The sequence below is a fragment of the Dendrobates tinctorius genome, unplaced genomic scaffold (genome assembly GCF_039654945.1).
Source record: "Dendrobates tinctorius isolate UK_male_01 unplaced genomic scaffold, ASM3965494v1 ptg000163l, whole genome shotgun sequence".
Classification (NCBI taxonomy): Eukaryota; Metazoa; Chordata; class Amphibia; order Anura; family Dendrobatidae; genus Dendrobates; species Dendrobates tinctorius.
In genome coordinates, this window is record NW_027361830.1 from 11,945,081 (window position 1) to 11,959,637 (window position 14,557).

Genomic DNA, 14,557 nt, shown 5'->3' on the forward strand with positions numbered 1-14,557 from the left:
TGCAGTATTTTTTTTACCCCATAGAATTTTTAGATTTCCAGCATTGTTTTTCTGAAATTAGTTACTATTGAAAACCAAAGAGATTTGTGATGCTATACATGTTTTATTTTATTGAAACTGAAAAAATAAGACATATTAAACAATGCAATAAATTGACTTGTAGCACATGTGCTTTTGTCATCAAATCTAATAATGCTAACAAGTAGCTGGAAGCAATTTCAGGACATTGTTGCAGAATATGTTACGCCGAAATGCTTAATCTGTGGTCCACAAATTGTGTGCATTTTGGTTGTTTTTGTGAAAAACACCACAGCAAAACAGCAACCCAAAAAATGCTTTCATTTCAACACTATTTGTTGGAACAAAAGACTTCTTGCTGTATGGGTGACCTTCATTCTATTTTTATATCACCCTAGATCGCTCTTCATTTGAGTGCTGCACAATAATGTCTATGATATCTTCAGAGAGCATCAAAAACTGTCAACAATATTATGGATATTTTCAGACTTTTTGGTAAGGCCATGCTTTTCAGTGAGAATATTTGAGTTTTGACGTCTACATGGGAGTGGAGAATTTCAGTCGCTCTAGAAAATATGCCATTTTCTGTGTCACAAGAATCCTCATCAGAACTGTGAAGACTTTCGTATCTGAAACTTCATCTGCTTCTTCCACGTCTTCATCTTCAGATGACTCATAATCTGACAGATCACTATTGCTTTAGTCTAAAGCATCTAGTATCTAAAAATAAATTAATATACTATTACAACTACAGTCTTATTCCACTAGCCTACCTTTTAGCGCACTGTCAAGTTCTAAACTGCAGCGTCGTACTAAAAAAAAACAAGAAAAAGAAAGAGCACTAAAACTGATGATCCCAGAAGAAATATGGTTCACTTACTAAAAAGGTATAAAAAACTTTTGACTCAAAATACTGTTTCATAGCACAAAGTCCCAATTAGGGTATTTCTAATACCTCAATGAAAAACTTATCTGGGAAATCTGTCTGATTTTTTACGTGTTTCATGAAAAATGTGTCCTATGTTGTAAACTTTAGCTACCATGAACAACAAATATATAGTTTCAGAATTGGTACAAAAATGGAAAGAAATATTGAGTGGGGTATTAAAAATACCCCACTTGGGACTCCGAGAGTTAAGAGGGACAATATGTGCTTACCTGTGGAAAAATCATGCAGTGTCCCCTGTATTCTGCTTGTTGCTTCATAGTTCTACAAAGAAAATTTGTCTTTGCTGGGTGAGTGCTGAATATTCCACTTCTTTTATTGGTGATCTTAACAATTTATAGATCCAGGGTTGAATAAATTTATGCTTGAACAATTGCTAACAATTCTTGTCTTACTCATTGAGGTACATAGCTTTGTTGGATTTATGAAAGCTCCAGTTCAAATTTTTGTTGGGCATTTTCAACAAAGCTAATTAAAATAACAGCAATGGATGCTAAATAGCTAAGAAAGTGAAAGTGCTTTCAAATTATATTTCCTAATCATCAGTGCATTATATATTGCCATTTTCTTCACACTGCATATGTGAACATGACTTTAAATGCGGCCTTTTACTAATCTTTAAGAAGAGGTATTTAAGGGTCAAGAATTATTATTACTTAGTGGAAGTGTGATAATCCTCATTGACTTACTAGAAAAGGTGCTAAGTGGTTATTACAATTAATGTTTAAGGTAACCTTGATCATAATTCGCTCTTTTTTTTTCCATTCCATTTATAGGTGTCGTGGAAAGTCATATAGCCCACACTCAGACATACTTTTCTCATTAATAGCGTAATGAGTGGTTTAAAGACTTGCTAAATTACCGGAATATATTTCTGGGTAATTCTCTTCCAAAAGGTATTCCATCATGGTATGCCTCTAGGAATGGTAAGCTATAATGCGTAATATGTGCCTTAATAAACAAGAATACTCACTTTTCTTTTTAGGCACTGCTCTCAAAACTTTATGATACTATTGTCTTGAATGTTATATGACTCCCGGGATTATCATGCATTGTCAGAGTCTATCTTCCTTGCCCATCTGTATGAAGAGATTGATATGAATTTTGTGGCATTACCATCACTCGCCACATGGGATATACTATAAATATTGACAGCGATTGTTTGTTTTTTTATGTATTGCCCCTATTTCTCACGCCCCCCGAGGAAGCAGGGTGAAACGTGCGCGTCGGGGTTCATGGCGGGACTCCCCATTCCTTCATTTTTTACGCTGCTGGCATCCAGGTAAAGTTTCCTTGGTCACTCATTTTGCCATGTATTTTACTTAGTTGTGCGCCATTTTTTCAGCCATGTCTGCCAGCTTTCACTAAGTACACCTCTGGGTGAGGGTTTTTTTCAGCTGTCAGTGACATGGAGCCTTATAGGCAAGGTGTTTCTTGCCCTTAATGTTTGTCAAGGTTGTCGTACTGGGCCACTGAGTTTACAAGGCAGTATACACTCTGAAGATAAGGCATTTATTTAGCATACTTTTGGGACTTTTGTGAATACCAGGGCACTTACCATGCAGCAATTTGTGTAATTATTTGGTGGAGTCAATCTGTCATGTCTCATTTTGTTCTTGTTCTCTGTATGTTCTCATAATTTTTTATGCAATATTGTATTTATTGATTATAAATAAATTGATTTTTTATGAATTTCTGTGACATGCTCATGTGATTTGGTACTTTAATATAGTTACCAGATGGTGGATTCTTATTGTTAGTACTTGAGCTTATTTGTTGTGATTTTGGCAATTGAGTATATACCAATTTCTCTTGTAGTAGTTTACGCCCCTTGCTTATACAGTGTATCATTGTTCTATATGGGACATTTTTTTATACTGTAATATATTTTGCACTGTTTGCTCTTGCACTATTATCACTTTATTGTTGGGCTTATTCTGCCCCTTATTACTTGGTACTTTTGCCTTCTCTGGCTTCATATTTCATTTTCATGCACTATGCACCTTCGCTAAGGCCTCTTTCACACATCAGGTTTTCGCCGTCAGGCGCGATCCGGCGCTTTTGACAGAAACCGGATCCGGCGAAATGCAATGCCGGATCCGGTTTCCCCCCCATTGACTTGCATTAGAGCCGGATCGAGCCGGATGGCCATGCGTTTCATCTGATTTTCGCCGGATCCGGCAATGTGACGCGATCCGGCGTCTGGAAAAAACGGCTACTGTAACGTTTTTTGTCTCCGGCGAAAAAGCCGGACACGCCGGATCCGGCGTGTCCGGCTTTTTCATACAATGAAAGCCTATGAGCGCCGCAATGCGCCTGATCCGGCGTCAGCCGGATCCGGTGGCCGGATCCGTTTTTTTTGGTCTGAGCATGCTCAGTAGCTCTGCCCACAAGACATATATAAAAGCAAGACAGTGGGACCCTCAGCCACACCCAACATGCCACCCAAGCCAAGAACCAGGAGCAGGAGAAGGCAGCAGACATCTGCAGCAGCACCATCAGCACCACCCCAAATGGAGCAGCATGCTGAACAACGGGAGGGGAGTCCAGCAGCAGGTGAGAGACGGTAATTATCAAATCCCCCATTCCTCCAAACTAGGGCTATTGAATATCAAGATATTCATTGGCCCTTTGTTTCTCTTTATTCAACAGCCGCCCAATAGATTTAGCAGCAGCAGCAGCAATGGCAGCAGCTGGAACACCACCCACAGCCATGGAGTCTGGCCACCAGGAAGACAGCACATCATCTTCTGGGAGCCCTCCCTCGCATCGTCAGCGTTTGACGGTAAGTTTTTATTTCCAAAATCCATCATCTCTGTAATATATGTCTATTCATTGCCTTTTATTTCAAAACAGGAATCACAAGATGAAGAGGAGCTCCCAGAAGAAGAAGGAAGGGGTGGACAGACACTTGGAGTGGGCTCACAATTGGTAAGTTTTTTGCATCAAACGCAGAAACACAACATCACACTACACACAACACATAGAAAACAATGTTCTGCAGACCACACATAGCAAACAAATGCCTACATCCAAAGACATAACATTTTTTGTTTTCTTCCCTAGTCTTCCCAATCTGGTGTTCGGCCAAGAGGTCCTCGCAGTGCCTCCCAGGGTCGTCGGCGACAGCAACGCGGCGGTCACCAGCGTGTAAGTATAAATATTTTTGCTTTTTTTTTTGCACTTTTTATTTCATTTCTTTTGTGGAGGCTAATTATGTTATTTTTGTCTTTTTCTTTAACAGCCTTCACAGCGTGCTCCCGACTCTGACGGTGAGGATGGAGGACTCGATGTGGACCACCTCATCGATCTCGTCAGAGAAAGGGAGCCGCTCTGGAATATGGCTGACCGCCGCCATGCTGACCTTATCGTTACCCGACGACTCTGGGAGGAAATCTGTTCGCTCCTTGTGGACCGCTGGGAGGACCTCGAAGCTCGGGCCCAGATTAAAGAGCGTAAGTATATACAGTACCGGTTGCTTGATTTAAACCAGTGTTTCCCGAACTCCAGTCCTCGTGGTCCCCACGGATCATGTGTTCAGGATTTCTATTTACTTTGGAAATCCTGAAAACATGACCCCTGGGGACCATGAGGACTGGAGTTTGGGAAACACTGATGTTGTATACTAACCACTTTGTCCTTTCTCGTTTCAGGGGAGAGAATTGTGAAGCGGTGGCGGTCTGTGATTGATCGTTTCAAGAAGGAGTTCAATAAAGAGATGCGGGCCCCGAGTGGATCTGGAGGACGCAGGAGCAAGTACAAGTACGCACGAGCCCTGTCGTTCCTCCGGGAAACAATGCTCACCAGAAGGTAAATATTACACACCACATGTGACAAAAAAATGTTTAGATGTAACTTTTTTTTCAGCCAGGGCCATACCATGTCACTATTTTAATTGTTTTTTTTTTCTCTTTATTCCACAGCACGGTGAGCAGCACTCGGGAGCCTGCACAATTGGACCCTTCTGAGGCGATCCCTGAGGAGACCGGCACCGAGGGACACTTCGACCGCCCCGGTACATCTGCACCTTCCCAGCCTTCCCACACATTCGACCCATCTGTCCCATCCACCAGCACAGGAGCATCGTGGCCGCCTACATTACATGAAGCTGCTGGTGAGGAGATCGCTTTCCCTTTACCCCACCCTTCTGCCCCTGCCACCTCTAGTACACCTGCGGGTACTGGGCGGCAGCGGCAGAGGGGTCAGGAAAAGAGTTATGCGCCAGAGTTCTTGCATCTGAATGCATCTTTCCAGAACTGTCTAAAAGTCTTGTCAGAGCAAATCTCCGCAGGCTTTCAGCAGATCAACTCCAGCATTCTGGAGGTGAAGACACTTCTGCAAACCATGCATTCAGAAGCAAGATCTTTGCCAAACCACACCTTTTTCAGGTCTGTTGTGGAGCGCATGGCAACACTATCTCCTACCCAGCAGATGCATGTAATGCATTCGTGCCACGGTGCTCTACAGCAGGTTACCTCCCAACCTCCACCTCCCACCACTGTAGTTCCTCCACCTGCACCCCCTCCAGCCACTTTCCATCCTCCCCCTCCTATTACATCTGCACCCCCTCCAGCCACTTTCCATCCTCCCCCTCCTATTACATACCAGCAACCTCACCAGTACCAGCAACCTCCCCAGTACCAGACATCTCCCCACTTCCAGCAACCTGCCCCGTACCAAACTCCTTCCCCGTACCAAACTCCTTCCCCATACAACTTTCCATCAACATCATCTGCTCCTACAGTCCCTGCCCAACCCTCCACTCCACCGCCCACCACCTCTTCTGCCTCCCACATGTCCACCCATTCTGTACCTTTTTCCGCACCATCACCTCTAACTGTTCCTTCCCCACCACAATCCCAGTCCTCTCTCCACACTCCCATTGTCGAAGTGTCCCGCAGCCCCTACAGCAGTATTTCCACCCCACACTACACCGAATTATAATGTTTTTTTTGTAATAAAAATGCCCATTTGGTTGGTTTCAAACCTTTATTAAAAAAGTTTTTTTAACTTTAAAAACAGTTTACAAAAAAAAAATATTTTAAATAAAAGTTAAATTATTGTTTACACTGGTTGTCTGTCATTTCTTTCTGCGGCGAAATATGTTTAAAAAAAAGGTTAAATACAGGGTATTTAAAAGGTAAAAAGGTATTCAAAACCAAGTATATAACTGTGGGTAAATTTTAGCTTTTTGCCACAGTTGTGTTCCTGGTTGTGTTTGAAGCAAAGTATTTCACCTGAAAAGTTGTGTTTATTGTTGGTGATTTCCTAACAATGTACACAACTTTTGTTAAAAGGTGAAATACTTTGCATAAAACACAACCAGGTACACACCTGTGGCCTAAAGCTAAAAATAGAGACCATGACAAGATAGCCAACTTTGGTTGGCAAAGGTATATACTGTTGGTCCAGAAGGTACACAAGTTTGGTTAGGGCACAAATCTTTCACACTCTGTCATCCTGCCAGTGTACTCTGCCTTGAGGTGACATAAAGTATAGTGCAAAATTGTCCCTCATTACTGAAACCGTCACAGAACTTCTAGTGGTAATGTCATGGTAATCTTGCAAGGTGGTTTCTTCAGAGGTGTCCTCAATGGAAATGGGTTCCTTGCAGATAACAAAATTGTGGAGTACCACGCAAGCTTTGATCACCTCGTCCACAGTTTCTGTCTTAAGGTTGATCGCAGTCAATAGGACCCGCCATTTGGCTGTCAGAATACCAAAGGTACATTCAACCATTCTTCTTGCTCTTGTGAGGCGGTAATTAAAAATGCGTTTTGGTCTTGTCAATCCTCTGCTAGAGCACGGTTTCAAAAGGTGTTCTGACAGCTGGAAGGCTTCATCCCCTACACAGACAAATGGCATAGGTGGACCAGATGTTTGCGGCAGCGGTCTAGGTGGTGGGAACTGGAAGGTGTTTCCATACAGTTTACGCCCCATGGCAGACAGTTTGAAAACTTGAGAGTCATTGGAGCGGCCATAGGCCCCAATATCAACCGCAATAAATTTGTATTCCGCGTCAGCGATGGCCATGAGGACAATTGAAAAATATTTCTTGTAATTGAAATATTCCGATCCCGATCCGGCTGGCTTTACAATGCGGATATGTTTCCCGTCCACAGCGCCCAAGCAGTTGGGAAACTGACATATCTGTTGAAACTTGTCAGCAATTTCAATCCACCTCTCTGTTGTGGGCTCTGGTAAAAACTCTTCAGCTAAGGAGTCCCACAGTGCACGGCATGTGTACTTCACAATTCCAGATATGGTGGAAATCCCGAGTCTGTACTGGAAATGCAGTGATGAAAGGGATTCTCCAGCTGCAAGAAATCTGTGGGGAATTAAAAAACAATAAATAGTTTTAAATCACAGCATTACATACCAAAACTGAGCTATAACACTTGGAGATACAAACTACCACCAACAAGATTGCAGTGAAAGTGTGCTCTGATGCGATCACATCCAATAAATGTGGCTTACCTTAAAGTCACCATCAGACGCTCTGCGGGTGAAACAGAGAAGCGGCAATAGGTGTCCGCTTTTCTTAAGAGGTGTGCAATGCGCTCCACCAAGTAATCAAAATTCTCCATTTTCATCCGAACATATCCAAAAAATGTATCCGGGTTTCGTCGAAGGTCCATGCAGAGTGTAGAATAGACCCCACGCGTCATTCTCTTGGCTGTGATGGGGTGGATCCACAAACGTCGTCTACGATGCCTGATGCGCTGCTGTCTCGCTCTCTCCTTCTCCAGAACAATCACCCTCAAACGATTCGCCTCCGCTATAAAATCCGCCAAATTCTTCAAAATATTTCCAATGACAACATCCATCTTCGCCAGTAACTTGCTCTTCTCTCCAACCTGCACTTTCTCCTCTACAACCTGTCAAAGAAGGGCTGTAGGAACATGCTATATATAGTTTTCCAGTAGCCAATCCCATTCGGAAGGCCACAAGGGTCAATTTTAAAAACCGGATCCGGCGTAATCCGTCGAAAAACGGATAGAAAAACGGATGAACCGGATGAGACGGATCCGGTTTTGTCTGTCAAGAACAAGACGGATCCGGCAGAAAACCGGATCCAGCACATCAGGTTTTACAAAACATTTGCCGGATCCAGCATTCCGGCACGACGCCGGATCGCGCCTGACGCCGAAAACCTGATGTGTGAAAGTAGCCTAACATTTCCTTATGATAAATGTAGTACTTATAGAGGTTCATTGTTGTAGGACAATGTGTCCTCCACACATATCACCACTTATCTGCACTTTACTTTGATTTCACTTCTGTGATACACATTAGTTAATTTCATGGTATGGATCTCTATCTAGGGCAATAGAGAAAGGTAACTTTTAATACTTCCCATGATGGCTGCGCCCATGTTCTTCCCCAAAATGGCCGCTGTTGGTGTGCACACGCACTTTGAATCCTTCACCTTACTATCCCTCCGGTAGCTATCGATTAAACACTGTGCACATGCCTGATGACATCACTGGGTGTATTTTCACCCACATGCGCACAGTGCAATGAAGGCAATGGGGGAATTAATATTTCCAGTGCATGGATCCCAGGGTGCATGTGCCGTGTTTAATGGTGCTTCCGGTTTCAAATATATTTAAATACTCACGAGACAGGACATTCCATCACACCCCCTTTGTAAAAGCAGGAACGCGAAACGTGTGTCAGGGGGCGCAGAGGGGGCTGAGGGAGTTGTGACTAATCATGGGTAAGCAGGACTTACTATTGCAGCACGTTTTCGGTATTTAGAACATACATGCTCTTACTACTTTTTACCGATCTCTTGCTGCTTCTGACTATATATTGGGTATTTACTTTCTTCCCTGCTTCCTTTTGTCAGACTTTGACTCCCACTCCTCTTCTTTGCCTACCTTCATGTCTCCACCACATTTTCCTCAATGTCTGTTGTTTATTCAATACAATTTGTATGTGATGTTCTAATAAAATTCATTTTTTGTATTATCCTTTGCTGGATCTGTATATAGTCCATTTCCTTTGTTTGCAACATTTTTTGGGAGAATTCCATTTAACTAGCATAGCTTGTTCACACCTTGGAAGAGCTACACTGTAATATGCTCTCAGCGTCAAAATATTTATTTTGCTTTTTGACTACTGTTTTAGTAATCTGCAGGTTAGTAGTGTCCCAAAGCTGCCCAGCCACTAGACTAAAAGCCCGGCAAGTGGGAGAAAATGAACATTATTCCTCCTGGCAGCCTCCAGATTTCAGAAATAGAGGCATGGCAGGCACTGATTGAGTCACTGCTTAGTAGATAGTGAGCAGCCGCTGTAACCCCGCTCTGGCACTGACTGACAACCAGCTCTGTATTGATGCATTTTAGAGCTGGCTGTCAGTAAGAAAATTATCCTGCTATATTTTGTTGAACATTTAAATGACTTACCCCTAATATTATGGCTGGAACAGGTGAGATGTGTGATGTTAGGTGGTAATAATGATGTTGCTTCTCACAACTGCTTTTCCAGATGCATCAGTCTGAAAATCAATTGACTCTTTACAATAAATTTTATAAAGAACTGATTGCAACAGTAAGTTAAGGGCCTGTTACACATAGCGATATCGCTAGCAATATCGCTGTAACATCACTGATTTTGTGACGCAGCAGCGATATTGCTAGCGATTATCGCTACATGTGATACTTACCTCCGACCGGCTCCCCCGCTGATTATCGCTGAACATCCTGGACCATTTCTCGTCGGGCACTTCCTGCTGAGCTTCCTGTGGCGCCGACGAGCGACGCGTGGACGTGGGTGGGAGGATGTCAGGATTGCCGCGTCTGACAGGTAAGTAGCGACCCCCAACCGCTGCTATGTCACTGGTGAGATCTGCCTGTGTGGCAGCTCACTAGCGACCACTTAGCGATGCACCAGCAATCCATATCATTGTCGGGATCGCTAAGTGTAACGGTACCCTTATCCCGAACACAAATGGATTGAACAATGCATATCTTTTCAAAGTGGGAAGTTTGTCACTGGTCACATAATGTTTATAAAACTCAATCAATGATGGGTCTGCTATATACATCATATAGGAGACACTGAGACTTCAATTTATACATCACATTGGAGACAATGAGGCTGATGTATATACATCACATAGGAGAAAATTGGACTGGTGTATATATGTACTGTACATCACATAGGAGATACTTTTGATGATATATACATCACATAGGGGTCACAGTGACTGGTGGATATATATCACATAGAAGACACTGGGGCTGGAGTATATACATCACTTAAAGGGAAGGTGTCATCCAAAAAATTTTTTTTCAGCAATTGAAAAAATGTGAAGAATTAATGTTTACATTTTCTTAAAAAATATTATCGTTTGTTTTTAAATTTGTAAAATATGAAAAATAATTTTAAAAAGTTTGACATTTCCACTTGTTAACACTAGGGGGAGCAGCTACTGAAATTTGGCACAAAAACCTAGTGTACAACAAGCTCCCATTACTGCCCTGCAGTAATTATGGGCGGAGTCTGCTGACATGGGTGTGGTGTCACTCCTCTCCTCCCCTTCTGGGTGTTTGCTAAGGGAAAAGAGAGGATGACATTTAGGAACACAGTGAGCAGCCATTTTGATGGGGCCTGCAAAGTTACTGACTGTCTTTGCATGTAAAGTCTGGATCAGAACAGGCCATCAATCAGCAGAAATGTTTACTGTATTTCTGTGGAGCAGACAAGCAGACAGTCCATCCATGTGTATAAAACACAGCGCTCTATGTACAATCACTGGCACCGAACAGGGCGCCCCCCACAGACCAGCACACTGCTCTCCTGAAATACTCTGTGCTGCTGTCACCCTACTCCTTCCACCATATATCAGGCCCCTGTCGTCTCAGTTTCACACATCGCCAGGACAGGATCTGAGGAGAGGAATAGGGTCTTCAGTCACTGAGGATGGCAGACAGCAAGGATTCTGGGAGCAGGGTGACAGCAGCACAGAGTATTTCAGGAGAGCAGTGTGCTGGTCTATGGGGGGCACAGAGGGAGATATATGGGGGAGGAGCAGGGTGAGAGCAGCACAGAGCATTTCAGGAGAGCAGTATCACACGGGATAGGATTAGATACAAGGCTCAGCAGACAGTATCACACACGATAGGATTAGATACACGGCTCAGCAGTCAGTATCACACACGATAGGATTAGATACACGGCTCAGCACACAGTATCACACAGGAGAGGATTAGATACATGGCTCAGCAGACAGTATCACACAGGAGAGGATTAGATACACGGCTCAGCAGACAGTATCACACAGGAGAGGATTAGATACACGGCTCAGCAGTCAGTATCACACACGATAGGATTAGATACACGGCTCAGCAGACAGTATCACACAGGAGAGGATTAGATACACCGCTCAGCACACAGTATCACACAGGAGAGGATTAGATACACGGCTCAGCAGACAGTATCACACAGGAGTGGATTAGATACACGGATCTGCAGTCAGTAACACACAGGAGAGGATTAGATACACGGCTCAGCAGTCAGTAGCACACAGGATAGGATTAGATACATGGCTCAGCAGTCAGTAGCACACAGGATAGGATTAGATACATGGCTCAGCAGACAGTATCACACAGGAGAGGATTAGATACATGGCTCAGCAGTCAGTAACACACAGGATAGGATTAGATACATGGCTCAGCAGTCAGTAGCACACAGGATAGGATTAGATACACGGCTCAGCAGACAGTATCACACAGGATGGGATCAGATACACAGCTCAGCAGTCAGTATCACACAGGATAGGATTAGATGCACGGCTCAGCAGTCAGTAGCACACAGGATAGGATTAGATACACGGCTCAGGAGTCAGTATCACACAGGAGAGGATTAGATACACGGCTCAGCAGTCAGTATCACACAGGAGAGGATTAGATACACGGCTCAGCAGACAGTATCACACAGGAGAGGATTAGACACATGGCTCAGCAGTCAGTAACACACAGGATAGGATTAGATACACGGCTCAGCAGACAGTATCACACAGGAAAGGATTAGATACACGGCTCAGCAGACAGTATCACACAGGATAGGATTAGATACACAGCTCAGCAGGCAGTATCACACAGGAGAGGATTAGATACACGGCTCAGCAGACAGTATCACACAGGAGAGGATTAGACACATGGCTCAGCAGTCAGTATCACACAGGATAGGATTAGATACATACAGTGGGGAAAAAAAGTATTTAGTCAGTCAGCAATAGTGCAAGTTCCACCACTTAAAAAGATGAGAGGCGTCTGTAGTTTACATCATAGGTAGACCTCAACTATGGGAGACAAACTGAGAAAAAAAAATCCAGAAAATCACATTGTCTGTTTTTGTTTCATTTTATTTGCATATTATGGTGGAAAATAAGTATTTGGTCAGAAACAAGCAATCAAGATTTCTGGCTCTCACAGACCTGTAACTTCTTCTTTAAGAGTCTCCTCTTTCCTCCACTCATTACCTGTAGTAATGGCACCTGTTTAAACTTGTTATCAGTATAAAAAGACACCTGTGCACACCCTCAAACAGTCTGACTCCAAACTCCACTATGGTGAAGACCGAAGAGCTGTCAAAGGACACCAGAAACAAAATTGTAGCCCTGCACCAGGCTGGGAAGACTGAATCTGCAATAGCCAACCAGCTTGGAGTGAAGAAATCAACTGTGGGAGCAATAATTAGAAAATGGAAGACATACAAGACCACTGATAATCTCCCTCGATCTGGTGCTCCACGCAAAATCCCACCCCGTGGGGTCAGAATGATCACAAGAACGGTGAGCAAAAATCCCAGAACCACGCGGGGGGACCTAGTGAATGAACTGCAGAGAGCTGGGACCAATGTAACAAGGCCTACCATAAGTAACACACTACGCCACCATGGACTCAGATCCTGCAGTGCCAGACGTGTCCCACTGCTTAAGCCTGTACATGTCCGGGCCCGTCTGAAGTTTGCTAGAGAGCATTTGGATGATCCAGAGGAGTTTTGGGAGAATGTCCTATGGTCTGATGAAACCAAACTGGAACTGTTTGGTAGAAACACAACTTGTCGTGTTTGGAGGAAAAAGAATACTGAGTTGCATCCATCAAACACCATACCTACTGTAAAGCATGGTGGTGGAAACATCATGCTTTGGGGCTGTTTCTCTGCAAAGGGGCCAGGACGACTGATCCGGTTACATGAAAGAATGAATGGGGCCATGTATTGTGAGATTTTGAGTGCAAACCTCCTTCCATCAGCAAGGGCATTGAAGATGAAACGTGGCTGGGACTTTCAACATGACAATGATCCAAAGCACACCGCCAGGGCAACGAAGGAGTGGCTTCGTAAGAAGCATTTCAAGGTCCTGGAGTGGCCTAGCCAGTCTCCAGATCTCAACCCTATAGAAAACCTTTGGAGGGAGTTGAAAGTCCGTGTTGCCAAGCGAAAAGCCAAAAACATCACTGCTCTAGAGGAGATCTGCATGGAGGAATGGGCCAACATACCAACAACAGTGTGTGGCAACCTTGTGAAGACTTACAGAAAACGTTTGACCTCTGTCATTGCCAACAAAGGATATATCACAAAGTATTGAGATGAAATTTTGTTTCTGACCAAATACTTATTTTCCACCATAATATGCAAATAAAATGAAAAAAGAACAGACAATGTGATTTTCTGGATTTTTTTTTCTCAGTTTGTCTCCCATAGTTGAGGTCTACCTATGATGTAAATTACAGACGCCTCTCATCTTTTTAAGTGGTGGAACTTGCACTATTGCTGACTGACTAAATACTTTTTTTCCCCACTGTAGCTCAGCAGTCAGTATCACACAGGGGAGGATTAGATACACGGCTCAGCAGACTATTTCACATGCAACAGTATTACAGATATGCCCACACTAGTGAAACTTCCAGCCCCCCCATACACTAGACTATGGGCTGTATAAGTCACTATCCTCCTCAGACAGTCATAAAAGCTGTCATAAAAGGGAAGGTGTCAGATTACCAGAGATCACTGGGGCTGTGAGTGAGGAGGCGGAGACAGAGCAGAAGAACACAGTAGAGCAGGAAGCACAGGGCCGAGCCTGGAGTAAGCAGGACAGAGGAGCATAGAGGAAAGTCTGCACTCACCACTCTCCATCCTCCGGTTCCAGTGAGTGGTTCTCTCCTCTGCTGACCACCTTCACCATATCTACAGCCTCTCCTCACAACACAGGACCCGTTATGCCACAAGTGGTCCTGTGATAGAGGGTAAGTGGAGCTCAGCAGATAGCACTGGGCTACAGTAAAATGGCGCCCAGCCACACCTACAGCAGTGAATGGTGCAGCCCACAGGGGCGTGCCCAGTTCACTGCTAATGAGGCTACAATGTTAAGAGATAGTCCTCCACAGATCTGCAAATCAAGATGGCAGCGCTCAGTGGCTACATTAAAACATTATTACAAACAAACCATAAATCCTAGTTAGTACAACATTTGCTGAACAAACATGTTTTGTTACTTACTCTTTTTTTGCAAATTATGTAAAATTGCGGCACATTCCCTTTAAGAGATATTGGATCCAGTTGGATGAACAGGTTGGTGGG

General features: G+C 43.7%; 1 long non-coding RNA gene across 1 annotated transcript; it reads right to left on the reverse strand.

Annotated features, from left to right (window-relative positions):
- Positions 1-1,176: 1,176 nt before the first annotated feature.
- On the reverse strand, positions 1,177-14,278 carry LOC141052812 (uncharacterized). The gene is made up of 3 exons (XR_012220899.1): positions 14,104-14,278; positions 1,938-2,043; positions 1,177-1,228 (listed from the first exon to the last, which is right to left on the reverse strand). It is a non-coding gene; the product is annotated as an uncharacterized lncRNA (long non-coding RNA).
- Between the last annotated feature and the right edge of the window lie 279 nt (positions 14,279-14,557).